The 22864-nt window shown below is 39.7% G+C and overlaps 1 protein-coding gene and 1 long non-coding RNA gene across 17 annotated transcripts in view; one reads left to right on the top strand and one right to left on the bottom strand.

The window, feature by feature from the left end:
- nfix (nuclear factor I X) overlaps positions 1–22864 on the bottom strand; it is a 210039-nt gene that overhangs the window by 81665 nt on the left and 105510 nt on the right. The gene's annotated exons all lie outside the window — the stretch shown is intronic.
- Positions 19489–21242, top strand: LOC111611551. The gene is made up of 3 exons (XR_002754079.1): positions 19489–19558; positions 19754–19816; positions 20918–21242. It is a non-coding gene; the product is annotated as an uncharacterized LOC111611551 (long non-coding RNA).

The following is a 22864-nucleotide window of genomic DNA, read 5'->3' as shown; positions in this document are numbered from 1 at the left end:
CAGCTGGATTTGCTGCCATCACTCTGCCTGACTCCATGAAAATGGAGGAGAAACAGAATGCAGAAGGAAATACCTTTAAACATGGACTTTCTGTATTGAAAAAAAATAAATAAATTCTCAGTACAATAAATTTGATGTCATACTGTTTATCTTGCCAGATCTGTTGGCATATATAAACATGATTTTTATGTGGGTCTGAATATGAAGAGAATAAAAAGTACCCTTAAAATGTCAAAATGTTCCAAACAATTATCAGCCATGTATATCAGAAAAGTCACTCTGCGCCACTTTGAGCATTTAGAATGCTGATGTGAGTGAAACTTCTTCAGAGCATCTGCCTAATGTAGTATGAGACTGTGTAATGTCATTTAGTCAACCCAGCAACATCTGAGTAGTACTTGCATGAACAGTAATGTGTATGTCTTAGTAGACTACGACACTTTTTCTACAACATCCAGGACGATGGTGGCAAAGGGTGATAGGAGTTTGTACATCAATCTGTGGATTGCTGGTTGTAGGCCCACTCCAGCCACCTCTGTCATTGTGTTCTTGGCAGCAAGACACTTCACCCACCTCACCTGCTGGTCAGAAAGCCTGGTGGTTCTGGTGCATGGCAGTCTCGCCTCTGTCAGACTGCCCTAGGGCAGCTGTGGCTACTATCCAGTACCTTGCCACCGTCAGCGTGTGAATGTGTGTGAATGGGTAAATGACTGAATGTAGTGTAAAGTGCTTTGGGGCTCTATGGACTTGGTAAAGTGCTATAGGAATACAAACTAAGTCCTAAGTATTTACCTGAGTCATCATACTATATTATCTCACAAGACAAATGATCGATGGCGTGCAGAGGGTAAAAATGTTCGCCACAAAAATAAAGCTGCGTTGCTGATAAAATCTGAATTATTTTTAAAAGCTGAAGTCTGAATGCTTCAGTTCTCCATCACAGTTTTGTGTGAGAGAGAGCTGAAACACTGAAGGAAAACCTAATGCAGGAAGTACCTCACCAAGAGTAACCCCTCTGGTATCATAACACAAAATGGGAAAAATAGAGGACAGAAAGAAAAGTATAAAGCTAGCCAAAAAAAAAGAAGAAAAATGGAAGATGACTGTGGAATGATTGCTAATGTCTTCTGCAGAACCTGGCCCCCAAACGTTGCTGTAATTGGTGCGAACTTAGAAGCTGGATCTTTCCCGCTTCGCCCTGGTGTTTCTTTTCCCTTCTACTCCTTTTCATCCTTCAACCTACAGGGAGCCTGCAGCCTGTTTTCTGTCTTTAAACGCTTCTATCTTCTTCATTCGGCAGACCATGGCAATCGCAGCAGCGAGTTGAGAACTGAAAACAACGTTAGCGTTGAGGGAAGGCCTCAGGTTGTTCCAGTCAAAACGTTAAGTCAGCAGAGTTTCTAAATGAACGCAGCCGAGCCAAGATCAATGTCAGTGAAGAAATGCAGGTGGTAATTTCATGACCACTGCCTGCCAGACTTTCCACATCAGATCCTCCTTTGTACTTAATGTGCTGCTTACTTAGCCAAAAGCCAATGGGGCGAGCCTGCTGCAGTAGTCGTTGTCATCTTCTTGTGCATCCAACTAGATTATCGTTCAAGGTGCAGTGTCTCATCTGCTGAAAGTTCATATGTATGAATGTATTTCTACACACATCCAGTCCGGTTTAACACCCTATAGAGGTTGCGGTGCAGCAGCAGGTTCTGAGGGCCTCTGAGTCATGAGCACCTTTAAGACCTATGGATTTACAGCTGAAAGAGACGAGATAAGCTCGCTTAGCAGCACATAAAGACTGGCTACAGGAAGAGAGGACGCAGTGACTTAGACGGATTATTCGCCAGCTATATGATCCTTTCACGGCCGCCTGTGCAGCAGCGAGGCCCGCTCACCTTCCTACGCTGTGAGTGTGTGTGTGTGTGTGTGTGTGCGTGTGCGTGTGTGTGTGTGTGTGTGTGTGAGGGTGGGCTTTTGTTCTTGGAGCTCTGTGAACACGGGGGCTGATTTATGGCATGAGTCTGGGTAAGGGAACGTATAGGAAGGCGCCGTTGTGAGGTACGGAGTAGATACGATGTTTGCAACCAACGTTTCAGACTAATATGTACTATGTGATCCAAGCGCTTTGTTTTTAAGGTGGGAAAGTGACATGATGCTGAAATAACAAAACAAATGAACAGGGATGCAACATATTCACCATGTAAAAAATTCCAGATTTTTCCACAGTCAGAATTCCAGAGTAATCAATTTTTTTTACTACTGAGCTTTAAAAATACGTAAGAACCCACAAACTGAAAGGAAGAAAGGGAGGGAGGAAAGGACAGAAAGAAAAGTAGAATGAAGGAACAACAGAAGAAGGGAGGAACAGAGGGATTGAATGAAAGAAAGAAAGAACAAATGAAAGAAAAAAGAGAGAAAGAAGGAAAGAAAAAAGACAAAGAAAGGAAAAGGAAGGAAAGAAAGGAATGAAGGAAAGAAGGACAGGAAAATAGAGGGAAGAAAGGAAAGAAATGTGGAAGAAGAGAGAAAGAAGGAAAGAGAGCAAAGGAAGAATAGAAAGAAGGAAAGATAGAACGAATAGAAGGAAAGGAACGGAAGATAAAGAGAAAGAAGGAAGAAAAGAGGTCAGGAAAAAAAAGGGGGGTAACGATGGAGAAAATGAAGAATGTGTGAATGGTGATATGGTTGCTAAAACATTACGACCCATAAGTAAATAGTCCAAAGATGTGAATTAGATGTCGGGGTTTCGTATCCAGGCCTCCGTTGGTCTGTGTGAACAAGCAGCTGCATGTCTGTAAGTCGATTCCATGAAGGATCATCAGATGCCAACAGGCCTGCCTAACCCCTGGCTCCCATTCTGTGCCCAATCAAAAAAAAGCACAACCTTGTCTTTTTTAATCCAGCCCCATAATCACTACTCTGCATCGGCCCCGCCCTCTCCGGCCCTCGCCGAGCATCTCGAGAGAAAGAGCATTACGGCAAATAAATATCTCTGCTGATTAAATCATTAAGAAGCTTTTATTGACAAGCCCAACTAAAACCCTCTCCACTAAATTTGCCACATTTCCTCTTACTCTGGAATTAGCAGAAAGGATGTGGCGGGGAGGTTCGCGGTGGTGGGGGCGGGGATTAACTTGTTTGGGCTGTCCACAGGCTCAAAACACTAAGCGCTCAATCAGTCAATCACCGAGATCCACACGCTCTCTGGGACTTAGCCTCCCAGATCCCCCTGACATTGACCGGGGCTGGGCCGATAAATCTATCTGCTCTCAAGCTGACCCGCGCAGCTGCTGCTGCTGATCCTGTTTCTCTGTACGACCGCGCTGAGCCACGATTTCTGCACCAAAAGCAACTTGAGGTGGACCACAATATCAAACGCATGTCTTCCAGCCATATGGAGTCGTTTTATAGCACCATCAAGTTGCCTTCAGTTGTTAGAAAAATGCTCTATCAAATATGACTTAAAAAGAAATTTGACTTTGTAAGTTGAATGTCTTGAAATTGGGCCTCTGTCTCTTTAAGAAGCTCTTGCTCTTTCTGAAACTCTGCCTTCAGGAAGTCATCACAACACGGCTCCTTTATTAATCCTTTAACAACGTTTTTCGGTTCCAACCAACATTTTGCACAGAACGGTGGTCATGGAGATTATAACATGATGTAAAGCTCAAAAAAGTAAATTTTATATACTAGTGACCCTTCAAAGCATATTCCTACCATGTAAAACTAACAGAAAATGCACAAATTTTCCTGAGAAGGAAAGCTCAAACTATTCTTTCATTTACTACAGTTCTTGCTTTGACTTTAATTTGATAGTAAATAAGATTCCAAACTGCCAGTGACTTTTAGGATGGCATCCCACTTCATGGTCCAGTAGATTTGGTTAAACTGGGAACCAAAGTTTGCAACATTTGTCCATTTTTAGCTGCTGCATTTCACTTCCTCAGTGCACCGTGTCAAACCAACCAATCCCTTTCAAAAAGCTGTTCCCTTCCCTGCCTGTGGGGGCACTACATCAAGAACCACTGACGGAAACAACACTAAAACCTCTGAAGAAGACACTGAGCACAACTTCGTTCTTCACGGAATGTTAACAAATGGAGAGCTGTCACATTTCAGCGGTTTTAAGATTTCTCTTTTGTCGTTGGTAAAAGAGCACGTCATTTCTGCCGCTAGCGTCTGGGTAAATTTTGGTTGTATTTACCCAGAATGCCCTGTGCTATAGTTCGCTTCCTGCTTTTGGAGCGGTCGGTGGCCCATCTATGCGTTCGAACAGCACCATAGTTCAATAAAGGTCAACAAAGGTTTTAGGTAGACCAGAGTTCACGTTTTTGGTCCCCATCGGAGTTTGATTGTGTGTTCACACCTCCCCTAACGGACCAGATGTTCAAGGCAAAGTTGGACTAAAGCGGATTGAAGAGGGATGGTTTGGATGCACCCTTACTCAAAAGCAGGCTTGGCGCACCCAGTTATTAAACTAGGTTAAATGAAGCACAAACTTCTGAAGAAAGAGTGGCCCATTTCCTGTTCTTGTTACTGAAGAAAAAAAAAAAAAACAGGGCAACTATGCAAGACCACTTTTATGTTTCAGTTCTCCAATGAGTTACAGATCATTTTTCCAGAAAAAAATATACAAATATTCCACAAATATTTTATTTGTGTATTTGAGTAGGAAAAACAAGCAAACAAATTGTTTTAATTGATTTTGTGTTCTAATTGTTGAAAATGTGGCTACTTTTAACTCGACAGTTTTGGCCCCTCTGGGGCAAATGAACAAAAAACGAGATGTCTGAAGAGCCCAGTCTGAACAGCAAGAGGCTTGAAGATGGAGGAAGTGTTAGTTGAAAAAGTGGCCTGTGAGCAGGTCAGTTTTCACGAGGCCTTATAGTTTTATGATTGGGCACGTAAAATCTGCTTAAACTTTGTCCAGATGGAAGGTTTCATCCTGGAAAGTAAAGTTTCTATTACTTTATGGCAATTTCAAAAGGAAATGACTAAACCCCGACATCCCTGGTTTAAGTTTGATTTCAGATGTTTGTTGAATTTCTCCTCCTCAGTTTTTTTCCCCTCCATCATCTCGATTTCCTGCATATGAGATAGAAATTAAGGGTGCACTGATTGCGGTTTCCTGGCCGATTGCCGATCATTAAAAAGTCTGACTTGCCGATTCTGATTTTGGCTAACACCAATTATTTTTGTGTCTGAAAACTCGCAGAGTACATTGCTAAATTAGCAACAGTGGGGGTGAGTATTGTTAACAAGTGGTTGATCTTCAGATATCAGTTCTATGTGTCGGTATCGGCCAATCAAGGATAACCCAAAATTATGGTACTCAGGGCTGATTCATCAGTTGGTCACACACCTTATAGAAATATCCAAAATAATACTCAACTGGCTGAATAATGACATAGAGCCACATTTTGGAAATATGCCTGTCACAATATACGATAAATTGTCCCACAAATTATTGAGATAAACAATAATATTGTTGTTTTGAGTCAATTTTTAAGTAATATATTGATAATTGGAAAATAATCAAAGTTCACCCTCTGAAGGTGAACAAATTTTAATTTTGTAAAAGAAAAAAAACCAAGCATTTGACACTGGAAGTGGAAGATATTTTAAATATCCAAAATAAAACACATACAATCAAAACCATAAATGAAATGGATTATGTCTCTGTAAACAAGACTGCTCTTCAAAAAAATAACAAACAGAATGGAAATGTTCAATTTCATTTATAACGTGATTAGCTGATTAGTTGTTTATTGCCACAGGATTAGACAGAAACTACTTTTTTCCCTTTTTCATAAATTCTTGGTGAAAACATAATGAGATTAGTTAGTACAGAAACACGAATAAGATTCTGTCATGATGCTGCCACCACCACCCTTCCCTTCCCGGTGAAGGTGATGTGTTCAGGGTGTAATACATTTTCTGAAATTATTCACAAAATTATTCGCTATCCCTCAACACTATGGGCCAGCCGCACACTGTGAATGGAGGGCTGATCCCAATCAAACATTGCTGTTGTGGGCCACCTCACACACACACACACACACACACACACACGCACACACACACACACACACACACACATATACAGGAACCATACGGCAATGATTAAGCTAATGTAGCTGTCTTACAAGCTGTGAAATACTGACAGCATTTCAACAGAATGACGGGAGTTTTCACTGTCCAAAGCGTGAGGAAAAATTGCCCTGATGCGAGAAAACTGTTGATTCAGAGCTGAAGCCAAGTTAGACAAACCTGCCTTCATTTATTTTTCTGTTAGGACCAAAGGTTATTATTATTGTTATTATTTTTGTCAACGACGCCTCAATATATATGCAATTTTATGTGTAATCACCAAAACTTTCTATCTCTATTAGTCCATAAAAAGTGTCAACCGTGGAGGGAACTTCTGCAGCTGTGGGAAGTTAAAAGTAAAGGATTTTTAGTGACTTTCTTTGTCTCGTGTTTGCAGTTTCCAGCCAGTTATTATTAATAAACGTCCAGAAACGTAATAAATTAAACGGGAGACGTGCGAGGGGAGGGAAACAAATCCCGCGGAGGCCGAGGTGAGAAGAGATCACGTCGAGGCCGAAGGTTTTTGGAGGAGACGCGGCGAGCTGGAGAGCAAACGGAGCGACGCTGGTGTCTGTTTTCCCTCTGGCTGGCGCTGGGCGGCTGCAGCCAGCATAAACACATGCCTTCATGGCTCACACATTTCCTGCTTCACTCTGCATCCCAGCACTGGGCCACACAGGCTCAGGACACCACGGCGAGCTGCGCATGTGTGTCCGGGTATGTGTGTGCTAGCTAGCTAGCTGCATACATGCTCGCTGACTCTGTGGTAAACTTGAGGATCTTTCTGTTTATTTTACGGACGCGATGATACCAGACTTTTAAGAATGAATACAAGTATTTACTGACATTAGTACTAATAAATGTCAATTCACTCCTCAGAATTAACTTTTAAATTGTTTTTTTATTATTAATTTACAACTATTTACCTACTTTCAGTAAAGGTTTCACACACAAAAAAAATAGACTTGGTTTTAAATTTACGGTATGTATTGTAGGATAACAGCTATTAAGGGTTTAAGCATCTTAGTTTTCAAACTAAAACAGATTCAAAATACGTCTAAGTTGTGAAAATTCTGGTAGAATCGTCCTTTAGCCATTTCCCAAATCGGAAGCCAACTTCATGCAATAATGTGGTGGCGGATTGGACTCTCATAGCTCGGCTCCAAAACACATAGAGGACATCAAAAATCTCAAATTATCAACAAAGGGAAATGGCTGGTCGACAAGACAAATATACTGGGTAAGAGCCTGCATGTTTTGTTGTTGTGTTTTTGTTTTTTTCCTGCGCGAGCTGCAAAGTTGGTTGTTGCTGTTTGAGAAAACTGCTTCAACTGCGGCGTCTTGGTTTTCTAGACGTTTTACCAAATTACTCGTGTTTAAAGTCCAAGCTTTTTCCCCCTCCGTCTTTCGACAACGATGTTAGTATTAGCACTGATGCATCTTTAGTTTACATCAAAACACATGAAAACACATAAGAAGAAAAAATGAATGCCTGAAAGATTTATTTAGGCCATAAAGGACAGAAATCGTCATCCATGTTGTGGTTTGAAGCCGTAGTGCTATTCGCTTCCTTACTTGTTAGCACACTCCCCCTCCTACAGGCAACATCTCCTAATGCAACGGATTTGTCTTTCAGTTTTAGCCACATGTGTGCGTCAGAGAGAATTTGTGGAGCGAAGCAGGAAGATAGTCTGATGTGTTGATTCTACACAGCCTCTTTGGTCTATAGAAAGTCTGTTTTCATCCACGAGACAAATCTCACAAGAAAAGAGATTTAAGACACAATGTGACGGGTAGACAGGAACCAGGGGAATGTTAGAGATCGAGCGACGACGGAAAAGAAGGAGATAAATTAAGCGGAAAAAGGGAAAAGGACGGAGGTGGTGATGTATCATCCTGGAGAGACGCTTTCCAAGAAGGGTTTTTTTTTAAAGTCGGTGTTGTCTTGAATGTTTTAATGCCAGCTGGACTGTCTAGACTTGAATGGCACATGACTGAGTTAAGGGTTTTATTTGAGTGATGGTCCATCCGTTTCCACGAAAACATTTCCCCTCTCACCCTGATATGTGTGACTTAAAAGAAAGGGGGGAAAAAAGCAGCTGAAAATCATCTGAAGCTAGTTCACAGATTGTGGGGCACTGAGTTTCTGTTAAGGATCATTTCGGACTCTAAAAACAACATAAAACTGAATAACGGTTGTTACGGTAACAGGCCTGGCTCTGTTTGTCATCCATTCTGAATGAATAATGGATCTCATCGTTTATAACTCAGACCAGGACAGAATAAGGAGGACGCGCCGAACGCGTCCATTTAAAGTATTATGGAAAATCATTTTTGGGATGATTTTCCAAGCTCTAGTGGACCTGCACTGTAAATCATTACGTTTCTTTCTAAGCTACCTGATTTCAACATGTTCTCAACTGGTGTCCCTCAAGGTTTGGTCCTCGGGCCATGTCTGTTTTCTTTATTCAGGAACGTGACCACCAGATGACGGTGTGATCTTTACAACAACAGTAAACACTTACAAAGCTTATTGCAAAAACTATAAATCATTTCTTTGGCTAGTGCTAGACTAGCTGGTTTGTTTTGGTTGTATTTACCCAGAATCTCCTGCGCTATGGTCTGCTTCCTGCTTTTGGAGCAGCCTCTGGTCCGCTTGGTATTCACATACAGTACAGACCAAAAGTTTGGACACACTTTCTCATTGAATTCAATTCAATTTCTCATTGAGTTCAATGAGAAAGTGTGTCCAAACTTTTGGTCTGTACTGTATATATTGGAACCACAGCAAAGTTCACTTTAGCTGAACCAAAATGTAGGTGTTAGGTGGATGAGAGTTAGCTTTTTTAGTCTTTATCAGTTCAACTGCACGTTCAAATCTCTGCAAACAAACCAGACTTTCTAGACAAATAAACTATAGTTTCAATAAAACAGACTAAACGATGTGAATGCAACCAAAGAGAACTCAATTCTGTTATTGAACCATCTAAATCAGGGGTGGGCACTCCTGGTCCTCGAGGGCCGGTGTCCTGCAACTTTTAGATGCATCTCTACTTCAACACACCTGAGTCAAATAATGAGGTCGTTAACAGGACTCTGGAGAACTTGACTGCACTTAGGAGGAGATTCAGCTGTTGGATTCAGGTGTGTTGGACCAGGGAGACATCTAAGAGTTGCAGGACACCGGCCCTCGAGGACCAGGAGTGCCCACCCCTGATCTAAATTGATCTAATTTAGAATAAGTATTACAAACAAACAAACAAAAAAACTCAACCAGGAGTTAACTTGGGGTAGGCAAGATTGCTTTTTCTCTTTACGTGAATAGCTAAAGAAAAGAGGCACGCCCTGACTGAACTGTAAAATAAATATTCTTCTCAGCTATGCTTGTATACACTTTCTATCTGATTGTTCTCTGATTTCAGAAGATGACAAGCTAGTAGCAAAGACTGAATGCTTAAAAGAAAGTAAAATAAAAAGAAAATGTCCAAACGGCAGCATTCTCCAAGGATAATGAACACAAGACTGTGAACTTGGAGTTGCTATGGAATACCCAGCTGTCTCATTCAGCTCAGAATTAAACAATTGATCATATTTTTTTCCCCCGTTTTTGAAGCATGTATCCTCAGTGGACGTCTGGCAGCACAAACTCCAGGTCTTACTGACCTGGCAGATCAAACTTCAGGCCTTGAATTTAGCTTTATTTCCCAAAAGTTGAATTACTGAAATTATCCGCTCGATATTTTCGGAATGTGAAAGGGCCCAATCAGGACGGACTGACCATATTTTAGACCATGCGCAGATGTAAAATGAAAAAGCGCACATATGCACAGTTACACGTGGCAGATTTAAACTAGCGCTACACACTCCCCCCTCTTGCTTAAAACTAATCTTCTACCCAAAGGTTATTTAGAAAAAAAAAAGTGTTTTGTTGTAACTTGATGAGACATTGACTGGAGAAAAAACAAAAACAAAAAAACCTGATCAGACGTTCAGCCTTTGGTAAACACAAACGCAAAAAAAAAAAAAAGACAGAGTCCCCTGGCCTGTGCAATCATGTGTGACACCATGTGGTAAGTACGTTTACTAAGGTCATTATTGTACACAAGATGAAAGCTGATCATCAGCGATCCTATCAGCTTACAGGGAAATTAATATGCGTGACAAACTCTCATGTGACATTTTGCCTTTCTCCTCCCATCATCCCTCTCTCTGCCTGTCTGCTTTTCATTCAGCCTGCAGCCTCCAAATGGCTCAAATGAGGTCATTCTTTTCGCAGAACGCACCGAGTAACCCTTCCCTGCGTGTATGCTTTTGCATATGTATCTGAGCGTATATATCTTGATATATGGTATATGCCTGAGCCTGCATGGCAGTGTATAAATATGTCTGTTTTTCTTGCTCAAACCCTGGAGCAAGTTCTGTGCTGCTCTGTGCTTAGCAGTGGGCTGTTTCAAGCTGCGGTCTAAGTTCAATAAGCCAGCTTTGACATATGCTAGCGTTCTGTACAAACTGTCCAGTGGTTGGCCCTGCACTCTAACCCGTCTATTATTACTGAACGTGTGTGTTCCCGCTGGAGAAAGATGAAGAGTAACAGAAACGAGGGTAAAACAAAATTACGGGACGGACAACGTGCCGCCTAGACCGAATTACGTTTCCGGAGCTGCGAGGCTGAAGTACAGCACCTTCAAGTGAAGACGACAGTGTCTTCAGAGAACAGCAGCGGTCGTGTTTCCATCAACGATTTTTTTGGTTTTTAAAGTATCGCATTAGAAAAAAGGTTAATGGAAACGGCAAAAATGAAAATACCATCCTCAATTTCTCAAAGTAGTGTTTACGCTCACTGACGCGCTAAAGTGGAGAGGGAAAAACGTTTTCTGGATAAGTTCTGATGTAGCGAACGTTTCCTTCTTTATTACAGTCATAAGTAACGTTAACGTTTGACCTAATTACACTTTACATAGCCAGGTTGATTCAATCCAAACCAACCGAGCACGCCCAATTCCCATTTTCTTCTTCTTTTTCCCCCCAAATTTTAAACATTCGCTCAAAAGTTGCTTGACAATTGACTGGAAACGTAGCTAATGGCTTTGAGATGCACCGAGAAATCACTGACTGCAGTTATCCAATTTTAAGCATGACTTGTCAGAAACCCAACAATTCTATTCTCTTTTTCAATCAGTGAACACACACACACACACACACACACTCTGTAATCCTCTTTGGTGTGGACGTTGTTATTTTGGGAAGAAGCCTCAATGATCGCCATTTTTATCATCAGCGAGGCATTTAAAAAGAAAGTCAAGAGGGAACAAAAGCTTTAGCAATCGATCTGAAAACATATCGGTATTTTCAGGGGAGGTATGATGAGTGTTCATACAGGTTGTTACAACAGAAAGAGATTTTAGTGGGTTCAAGTTGTACTTTTGCGGTTGTGGTCATTTCATACCTATCAACGAGATGCTGTCAATTTGTATCTACCCTGGGTACACTTTATTGAACTAGCAAAGCATTAAATTGACCACAAGCTTACGTCAGTGAATGGCAAGAAGGTTAAACGTTTTACAGAAAGGTTGTAGCATCTTATTCTTTTACGATTCAAAACTCAGTCATTTGGAAAATGCTGACCGCCTTTTGGACTTATCCATTTTAAGATCGGGTTCTGCTTTCTCAAGTGTTTAAACACAGAGACTTGTGTGTAGAGATACAATGCTAACCTGGCAAATTATGCTAATCACTAGCATAATTGCTAGTTGCTAGTCAACTAGCAATCAGTTTGCCTTTGTTTCTTTTTTTTTTTACAGCAACTGCTCTTATACAAAGTGTGACGTCGCCTCTGCTCCTCAGATGTACATAACAACACTGTCAGCTTTTATTGCTATAGAGAAATCTGAATAAATACAACTAAAATCAATATCACCAGGTCAAACATTTAGCGTGTCTGATCATATTGTGATCTCTACGTTTTGCCTTAGAGATCACAGTGTGAAATCTGTGAGTGGCAAGATAATCTAGACAATCAACAAAACAACGTTACTGTCATGGATGCTTTCACAAACGCTTAATTTGTTGCCATGGAAGACAATCGGCCGTGGCGAAGCCTGGATAGCGTGTAATGAATTTCACCAGATTGGAAAAGTGAAGCGGTTTAGTGGTCCGAGAAACCAGCCATGACTTTAATCTGGAGAATTGAGCCAACTTCGCTGGACGATGCACAAATCGAATTGACCGGCGACGGACTCTTCGCCTTCTGCATCCCGCACGTCTTTCGTGATCCTACCTCCTTGTTACCAGCTAGTGCCCACTTAATGCTTGGTCTACCCGCTCGCTTAACTGTCTGACGAACCGTCTGCAAATAAAACCCTTCCTCTACGCCGCTACACTTGTCTCAGGCTGCACTCTGTCTTACTGGTTGTTCCCTCATAAAGAGCTGCCAGCTTGCAGCTTCCATAAAATGGTAGGAATGAGGGACCAATCTCATTAGGGGGAAGATTAGGCCAACATCTGTTTTCTGTCCCGACGCTGCTGTTGCTGCCGCTGCTTGTGGTGCTGCGACGAGTGGCGAACTGTACCAGTTAAACACGCACGCAAACACACCCTCCGTCTACAAAGTCTGACAAGTGTGTCACGATACTAAGCACCACTGTCATTGGCTTGGAGTGGAAGCAGCCTGACCAACTTTGCGTGTGTGTGTGTGTGTGTGTGTGTGTGTGTGTGTGTGTGTGTGTGTGTGTGTGTGTGTGTTCTTGTTTTTCCCCCTGCGTGGGGACATTGGCCTGATTCTATACCTACACGTGGGGACCTATTTACCCGTGGGGACCAAATTTGAGGTCCCCACCGGCACAACCCCATTTTGTAGCATAAAATGGTGTATAAACATGCCTCGTGAAGTTTTCCAGGAAGTCCCCATGAACTTCATTTCAAGACAAAATTTGTGTGAGTGTTTAAGGCATGCGCTCATAGTGGTCACACAGAGTATTGCAGTCCCCTTTAGGCTAGGTGTTCCGGAAGTGTGCTTCACTTACTGCTCACTCTCTAGCCCCCCCTATTGGTCAGAAGGAGTTTTACAATTTAATGGCCAAATTAAACTTTAACTTTAAAAATCTAACTTTTTAAACTTAATTTCTTACAGTGTGGGATTATAGAGTATTTTTTTATGTAATTTATTTTAGTTTAATTTAAAGTGAAGTTTACCAATATTTACTTTTTTATTGAATTTATTGCACTTAGCTAAGCGCTGTGAAAACCTATTGAAACTCAAAGGCTTATTATGATTCTCCTCAGTAAATAAGCACCAATTTGGAGGCCTAAGAATATTCGAAAACTCAAACTTTGGAGACTGCCGAGGAAGATGGCAGCAGCTAAGAAAGCTCCGGAAATCGACAATTTTCTTTCACATTTATCTGGAATATACACCTCTCAATTTACCCGGATATAAATACATCTGACATGCTAAAACCTAAAGTATTTCTAAGAATCCAGATATTAATAATTTACCGATGAAATGTCAAGCAACAACAAAGCTAACTATTTCAAAGGTGCAGTAACGAGAAGCAAGCTAGCAGCGAGGACCAGCCCCACGCCTGACAGCACTTCTGCTAACCTGTTGACAGACTTAAGCTGCACTGAAGAGAAACATACCGACCCCAACTTCATGGAAGAAATATGGAACATGAGCGCAACACTACAAATTGTTGCAGCAGATGTTGTCTCAATTAAAGAAAGAACTAAAGAGCTTAAAGACTCTGTGGAAAATATTCTAATTAGGCTGGGCGAGGTTGAACAGCGGGTGTTCCTCAACAGCACTCCCTAGAAATCTTTTTTTTAAAAATCTGTCCCCAAGCATTTTTCAATCAACAATCATGAACAGACAACAAACAAGTAGACATTACTCAGAACTAAATATTCATGTCTTTGACGTAGAAAAGTCCCTCCGTAAAGACTGAAACAGTAGCTAAACCAGAAATTAAATTAAAATTAATTTTAAAATCCCTAAAGAGAAACTACAATGTAGTATTTCACCCCATGTTCATTAGTCAAGTCAAACAGGTCATGTTTAGGCCTGCTTCGTAGGAATGATTTCCTGAAGAGTTCTGTGTTACAATATTAAGTGCAAAAGTTTTCTGCTAAACAAAATCCTTTATTTGCTCTTCGTTTTGTGTAAAGGTTATGCAGTGTTGACCATTTTAAGTGGCTTACCCATACAAAATTTCATATGAATAAAAATCAAATTTCAAAGATGATAGATAGACTGTTACTGTTTAGTAGGCACTGTCAGTTAGGCTGAAAATGTCTTATGCCTGGTTCCCAAAAATGTATTTGGGAGCCAGGCATGACACTTGAAGTAGATTCCTGAGGTCAAACATTGTCAATGGCCTTCAACCAACACATCAAAGATGGGCTAACCCAAGTAAGATCTCGTAGTTCCTTATATATTCTTCTTGATAGAAGAAATTATCTGTAAAAGCTAATTGAGATTTGACCAACACTCTATAAAGCACTTCATATTTATATCAATTAACAGCCTCTTGTAAATATTTCAATAACATATATGCTCAATATGATTGTACAAATTGGTATTATGTCTTTCTTAACTCCCCTCATCTTTTTCCAATGGTTTGCTCCACAAGCTCTTAAGTAGGCCATTGGTGACATTGTACCCTTTGGTCTCTCCAGGCCTGACAAGAAGATAACTGAAAGAAGGATTGGATTTGTTTGACTGACTGTTTAAGTTAGAGTTGTTAAAACAATAAACTGTAGCATTTTTGAACTTTTAATTCAAAGTGTTTGGTTGAAGACAAAGAATGGTTGAAGAAGAGGAATCAAGAATCAGCATGCTACTCAAGCAGGTTGACTGGCTCACATTTATGTATTTATTTATCCACATATAGTTTTCCTTATCTACAACAGCCCTCCACCCAGTTTCTCCACAATGGAGAAACTGGGTGGAGGCCATCTCACACACATCCTGAGATTTGATGTCCCCACCTCACCCATGCCCATCCCCCCTCAACATTCCCTCCATGGCTTGGAGGGAAACATGCTGAACTATAAAGTGTAGCATGTTTTAACTTTTAATGCAAAATGTTTGGTTGAAGATAAAGAATGGTGGGATAAGAGGAATCAGTATGCAAATTATTGTAATTTATATATTTATTAATCCACATAAAATTTCCGGATCTGCTGTAGCCCCTCCACCCACTTTCTCAGTAATGGGTGCCGTCTCACACACATCCTGAGATTTGAAGTTCCCACCTCACCCAGGCCCATAACTCCTCAACATTCCCTCCATGGATTGGAGGGAAACATACTGAACTATAAAGTGCAGCATGTTTGAACTTTTAATGCAAAATGTTTGGTTGAAGATAAAGAATGGTGGGACAAGAGGAATCAAGAATCAGTATGCTACTGAAGGAGGTTGGTTGACTGGCTTACAATTCTTCAGTCTCTTTCTGCAAACCTTCCTAATTTATATATTTATTTTTCCACATCCTAATTTTCTGATTTGCTATAGCCCCTCGCCAGTCTCTCTGTAATGGCTGCCATCTCACACACATCCTGAGATTTTGCGTCCCCACCTCACCCATGCCCATCCCCCCTCAACATTCCTCCATAGCTTGCTCTCAAACTTTGCAGATTTGACTGGTGTGGAACCTACAACATGTCCATTACAAAGAATAATTTTTTCTCCTGAAGCATTACTTTGGGAGATAATACAAGTTAAGTAATTAATTTCCTAGTTTTATAACTTAATTGATGCGCGGTAGAGTTGTGACGCCAAAGTTAAGGTGTCATTAGTTATTAACACAGGGCTGGGCCGTAAGCCTCAGCTAGCTGCTTTTTGCAACCAAGCAGGAACTCCGGCCTGTGCCGGAGTCTAAATCAAGCGCTCCTTTTTTGACTGCTGCACACCTGCACCGAAGGACGAGATTCAGACCTTCATGCTAACATCCGAGGAATGAGGAGCAAGCTAGCTAAAAAAATGGTAAGATTATTGTTATTTTAATTGACTCCCGGTTATTATCTATTATATCACTCAGTCAGATATACTTTTAAATGTTGTTTAAACGTGTTGACCTGTAAAAACTGTTTCAATTGTGTTTCACTAGGATGGCTAGCTGACATTAGCCTAGCTACAGCTAATGAGAAGCATGCATGTTTTATTTTCAATTTATTGAGGTCCAGTCTTACAGCAAATAAATAGAAATAAAAGTGACAATTAACCAAAAAAAGGATAAGTTATTAAAATATGACTGCTCACAAAAATGACTCAAATGCAAAATAAAAAAAGCTAAGTTTGAAACATGCAAACTTAATAGAGCAGAAATCATGAAATATGCAATATTTTCAGTGGCCCTGCTTGTGTGATTGAAAAGAGTAATAACTTAAGAGTAATAACTTTTTACATGTGCTCTGAATTGAGAGACGATAGACATGAGGAGCTAAAACATGAGGCAGAAGTAAATGGATTTCTTTGAGGGGGACTCACCTTGAGGGGGACTCACCTTCTAAATTGAAAAAGTTAGAAATTTTAAAGAATTGCTGAAATTATTGAATACTGCAGGTCGGATATTTATTTCTAATCCCAAATTTAACATTTGTAACCTAGTGATAAGACCCAGAAATATTTTGAGAAGACCAAATATAGGAGATGCAGAGCCTCTGAATTGTTTTAAGCTGATATTAACTTTTTTTCTTTTTAAATTTCAGCTACAGATGAGACATTTGGGCTTGATCCAGAGCAGAGGCAAATGGTAAGTGTGCCTATGAATAAGTTCAAAGGATGTGACAGTATTTCAGTTTCATTCTAGCTCACATGTACTCTTCATACTGCATAGCTAATTTAAATATTGTTCTAAATTAAAGTCTGGAAAAGTTGCTGCCCAGTTGTCTTCACCAATGAACATGTGCATTAGTATTTACAAATCCTACAGTGGTGAAAGTTATTTTCGCTGTAGAGAAGTGGCAAAAATGTTGTTATGCAGAGAAATGCTTGAAAAAGATCATTTTGATATAAGCTTGTCGTATTGAGTTTGGGAGGAATGCTGTATCTTGACAATATGTCTCCATCCAAGTTGGCACCTTGTGTTTAACATGTCTGGATCATAGATGATGACTGAAATCAGGCCTGTTAAGAATTCTCAGATTTTCAAAATATTGTGAAAATGTTTTAATACCCCAGTGATTCACTTCTACTTATTTTAACTGATTATAAAGGCTGATGTCCTGCACAGATGTTTTCCTGTTCCACCACACTTGACTCAAATTAATGGATCATTAACAAATGTTTTATAACAAGCTATTGGAGAATGATTTGATTTGAATGAAGTGTGCTGTAGCAACCCCTAAACCCTGGGAGTTGCTGATTCTTGACTTAAAGTTTCACCTGGATGCATCATTCTCAATGTGGTCAGGTGCCAGTTCTATCTGGGGCCTGTGTCTCCAATTTGTTTAATTTCACAGATGTGGACATTTACAATGCTTGTTTTCTGTGTTTTATAGGATCAAACACGTCAAGCTCGTCGCCTGCAGAAACTTAAAGCCCATCACAATAAATGTGAGGCTCATCACAAGAAGCTCGTCACAAAGTTGCCTTTGCTTTGTTGCATAAAGGCAACAAATGAAGTGAGGGAGAACACGTCTTTTCTCCATCAGAAGGGCTTAATGGTTAGTTTTGCTTCACCTTTTTCTTGATGTACCCAGAGATGAGAACTGTTAGTAAATGTACCATTGTATGTGTGGCTTGAGCTGTTTTGACAGTATTATTGTAAAAATATCAAGAAAATCTTCTTGCAAATTTCTTAATACTTACTATAATTATGTAATCAACACAAATTCATAGCTATCTTTAATGCTGGATAAAAACGTCTTTCAATTTTTAAAAGTTTTGTGAAACAAAAATACTGTCAGTTATTACAAGATTTCAAGTGTCCAACGTCACAATGCAGACGCTGCTTATCAGAGAAGAAATACATTTGGTGGTATTTGGCTGCTTTGCAAAATCATGTAACCTGAAACTTTAGACTGTGCACAGGAGCTTTCTTTGAGGGGGACTCACCTTGTCAGTCAATTCAAATTTATTTAGTGTCTATTACAATACAAGTTGTCACTAGATGCTTCCCAGAGACCCAGACATGGACTAATCAGGACTAAACCCAAAATACTCTGAAGCATTTATTATCTTCCAGTCTATGAAATTCCAATGGCCTGTCAAGTTGAAATATAAAATAAATGTGCATAGTTTCAGTGTCATTTAATCTAAATTTAGTAGGTTAGATTAGGTGGTAATGGATACCAAAATCCAAAAGTAATTGGCCATGGTGTCTGATTTTTAACTGTCACATTTGAACACAGCAGAATATTAGCTTTAGGTATATTTGTAACAAATCTGGGTGGATCACTTCATGGTTTGTATTAAATCTGTAAGCAAGGCATTTGCTTTATTTATCCTCTCACCCACTCTATTAAGTACTGCGCTGTCATATTATACACCATGAAATGCAGAATCTCCAGTGTAATCTAAAGGAGCCTGTGCACTTTTGGTGCTGTTAATATGTGAGATCTTTGGGATTTCTAAATACCTTGATTCAGTAGACGTTAACTGTAGCTCTGTATTAAATTGTAACAGTTCATTTAGGCATGGACACATTTTAACTGTTAAACTTATAATTTTTTGGAGTCAAAACAGTCATCCAATGAGAGCGACGATACCATCATCCTTGGTCCAACACCAACTGAAGGGGACATGAGCGTGCCTGAGCTTACAAGAACTGACAGTGTGATTGTAAGTTTATTTATAAATATCATAGTCCAACCTAATGTTAAGACTCACTTAGGTTAGAAATTCTATTTTTTCGTAGTATTTAAAACCAAACTATCCAAGAACTCAGTTAGTCGCCATGTGCTGGTAAATCTGTCACTTTTTGAGGATGCTTAAAAATGTTGGAAAAACATTTGAGCTAACAAGCACCAAAAAAATTTAAAAGAAATCATACTAGTATTGGGAGTATTTCTTTTTTTAATGAACTTTTTAAAACTAGTTGTACATATTTCACTTCTTCTGATTTGTTTATATGTTTGAGAAATAATCTGAAAGTAATTTCTCTCTTTTTAAAAAAAATAATTTTAGCTAAACAAACAAATGCTTTGCTACTCAGAAGCATCTCTATCAAGTTCTGACATCACTGAGGAAGAGTATGTTCCCGATTCTGAGGAATCTGAGAGTGACAGTCTAAACGACAGTGACAGTTCAGTAGACGTTAAACAGCTCAAGAAGAGGAAGAAAAGAGCCCAGAAAAATACTTCTTCTCTGGAAGTCCAACCACTCAAGAGAATGCATGTGACCACTTCTAGTAACATACTGACTGCTTACACTGTTGAATACGCTTTTACTTAATATACCTTTATTTAGGTCAATTTGGGGTGACCAGGAGATGCACCACTGAAGTTGGACAAAGCAATGATCTGCCCTCAGCAAAAGGTAAGAATATTTATAAGCGTGAAGAAAATGAGATTGTAGATTTCTGATAAATATTGAACCTTTAGAGGCCACTGTCCTCTATCATTACTCTTTTTCATGTATGTCATTTTTGGGTTCTGTCATTTATACAAATTTTCAATGTACTCTGTAACTGATCATTTTGTCCAATATTTTGAGATTTCTTTGGTTTAACAGAGAGGTCAGATGACGAGGTACTGGCAGACATGGAAGTCTCTGGCAACTCCAACACGACTAACGGTACTTTCTCTTCCTCCTTGGAGATTATCAATGAGCAGAAGCTTTAAAAATGTTGCCAGACACATCTTTCAAACTGAAGAATTTATCTGACTGCAAATTTTTATTATAAAGAAATTATAACCACCGGGTCTAATGTCTCAACTGAATGTTCCTCCTGCAAGCCAGGCTTGAGAACATGTAAACCTTTAGTTATTTTTACACATTTAGTGTTCATTGAATATTTCACATTATCAGGTGTAAACCTATTTCCAATATTTCCTTAATTTTTTTATTGAACTAAACAAATGGGTAAATAATGAACATTTCACAGCACTGTCTGTGTGGTGTCAAAATTAGGCTTCCTCATTTTATAATCTCATGAGGATCACATGATATCTCTACATATAAAACTTTAGAATAGCTCAATTTTCATTTGACTGCATACCCTCAAGCAAAAGTTTGGTTTTACTTCTTCTCCCCCTTCTCTCTTATTGCCACCTTGAACTGTCTTCAAACAGCAAACTAACTAGACTGATCAAAGGTAGTTTGGGTTATTATTTTAATCTTTCTGTTTAACTGCACCTATAAAATATTTCCAAAACCTATAGTGCTAGGAGAACTTATCAGGCCCTGCGAGTTTTCCCAGTTTGGACTCTGACAAAGGGAGATTTAAGTTTTATCCATTAGAGAGCCCCGCTTATGTTGATGCTCTCTTAACGTAGGCTCACCGAGTTTCCAGCCACCATCAAATCACTCAAAATCTTCCTTTTGGTGAAGTGTTTTTGAAATGGATGATATTTTAAACAATTTTGTCGTATTTTTTGAACATCCCCTTGACCTTAATTATGTATGCTTGTGAAGTATTTTGTACAATTAATTCTCTCTTGTACCTGCTGATGCTTCTATAAAGGATGGGGAGATTTATGTGTTCTATCACTACCAGTTGTCAGCTTCAACAGTGACAACTATTGGAGCTGACAGCTGACCCTTAAATATGAAATAATGCTTTACTACAGCTGTAGTAAAGAAATGTTTTCATGATAGCTTTATAACTTGCTCTGTCATACAGACTGAAACATTTTTTCATTGAAGAATACTTAAGTGCCCCTAATTATTTTTCAGGCCCACCACAAAAGAAGAGACTGAAGTGGAACCAAGAAGAAATCCAGGCAGTGGAGAAAACACTCATGGACTGTATTGACTCTGGAAAGGTTCCTGGGAAAGCCCAGTGTATGAAGTGCATTGAAACCTCACCAGTAGCCCTCAAGGACAGGACATGGCAAGGGATTAAATTCTATGTGAAAAATCGCATAGATGCATTAAAACGAGAGACTTTCAAAAGAAGGTAAGCGTTGACCTTTTTGTTACTGTGAAAGAAAACGGATCATTTGTTAGTGCCATTACCACGCTGTTTGGAGTTTCTGCCCGTTTTGAAGTTTTGAGACAGCTGCAGTCAAGTTTTGTAATGCAAGTATGTATGCATACTGTATGTTCATGTTTATGGATACATATCAATGAATACATTTCATTTTAGTACATGCATGTTGGATTGTATGTATATTTTTTGCAACAAGATACTGGAAGTTATGCAATAAAATGGTTCACATAGAACCAGAAAATGTAGTCCATTATTGATGGTTGGCATTAAGCATGTTAGCAGGTACTTAAAAATAACATTAAACAAAAACAAATCTGATATAACACAGTTTATTGACTTAAAAGAACTAGGATTGCTCATATTTGACAAACTGTGTTCCCAAAAATTACACAGTGCCACCTGGTGGTAGTTGGTGATGGACATGTCCCCACATGGAGCCAAAAACCTGACAGATTTTTGATTTTCTAAATTTGATTAATTTTTATGTTAAAGATTATATTTCATGTTCCAATATCCCTAAAAAAAATCCAAACCTAAAACCAAGCCTTTAGCTCATTTAGAAAGTTGGGTCCCCACGTGTAACCACCTAGTCACTCGCCAAAACAAGTCCTCACGTTTCGGGAAATACAAGTATGTGTGTGTGTGTGTGTGTGTGTGTGTGTGTGTGTGTGTGTGTGTCATCGTCGTGCTAGTGCACCGTCCAAGCCCACAAACAAGTCCCAAATCACCCAAGGGACATGAGCAACAGACCGAAGACGGAACCCAAACAGCCAGGAGGGAGATAGAGCGAGCAACAAGTGAGTAAGAGACAGAACCGGGGAGGGGTGGGAAGAGAAGCTGAGAGAAGGAGGGAGAGGGGGAACACGTGAGGAGGTTCGGCGTAACAGAGGGTTTATTGTTTGCGGTTCTTCAGGGAGGGAACTAACCGAGCAAAAGGAGGGAAAGGAAACAGGACGAGTGGAGGAGAAGAAGAGGAGGAGGAGGCAGACGGTGGGAAATGTGCACAGGCAGAGGCCAGAGCGCCGGGCCGCAGAACGGAGCCTCCCTGACAAACAAGCGGCGAGATAATCAGGCTAATGCTGCTCAGGAGACAGTCAACACACTGCGAATCAAATGGCAACGGCGCATGATTAAATACTCTGCGAGAAGGCGGTCAAACCTGCAAGCTCCGGTCTTTTATAGACTAAACTCCACGTCCCTAAGCAGTTTTATCTCTCAGAAGAACTGTCTCTGACAGATCAATGAAGTGCAAGCCATTCCAAATACAGTGAGGGCTACAAATCAACAAGTGAAGCACACAATCCCAAGAGAAATTATTTGGCATTGACGGAGACACAAATAGTTTAAGCTAAAGATACCTGTTTTGGGTGCTGGTCATTTCCTCCCTTGGCAGTTTTGGACATTTAGTAGTCAAATTCATTGGATTCAGGAACCGGGTATGTGGAACATCTGTTTCATAGGACCGAGCTTCAATATGTAGCCAACAGTAGGACATTTTGTACAGGCTTTGACAACCCAACCACTTAATATATACTGTATATATATATATATATATATATATATATATATATATATATATATATATATATATATATATATATATATATATATATATATTATACTTAGTATAATATTGTAAACTCTACTTGTTATTAACTGTAAGGAAATCTGCATAGAAAAAACAATACATA

This window comes from Xiphophorus maculatus, chromosome 16, assembly GCF_002775205.1.
Source record: "Xiphophorus maculatus strain JP 163 A chromosome 16, X_maculatus-5.0-male, whole genome shotgun sequence".
Lineage (NCBI taxonomy): Eukaryota > Metazoa > Chordata > Actinopteri > Cyprinodontiformes > Poeciliidae > Xiphophorus > Xiphophorus maculatus.
Note: the sequence above shows the minus strand (reverse complement) of the source record. Positions and strands in the feature narration are given on the sequence as shown.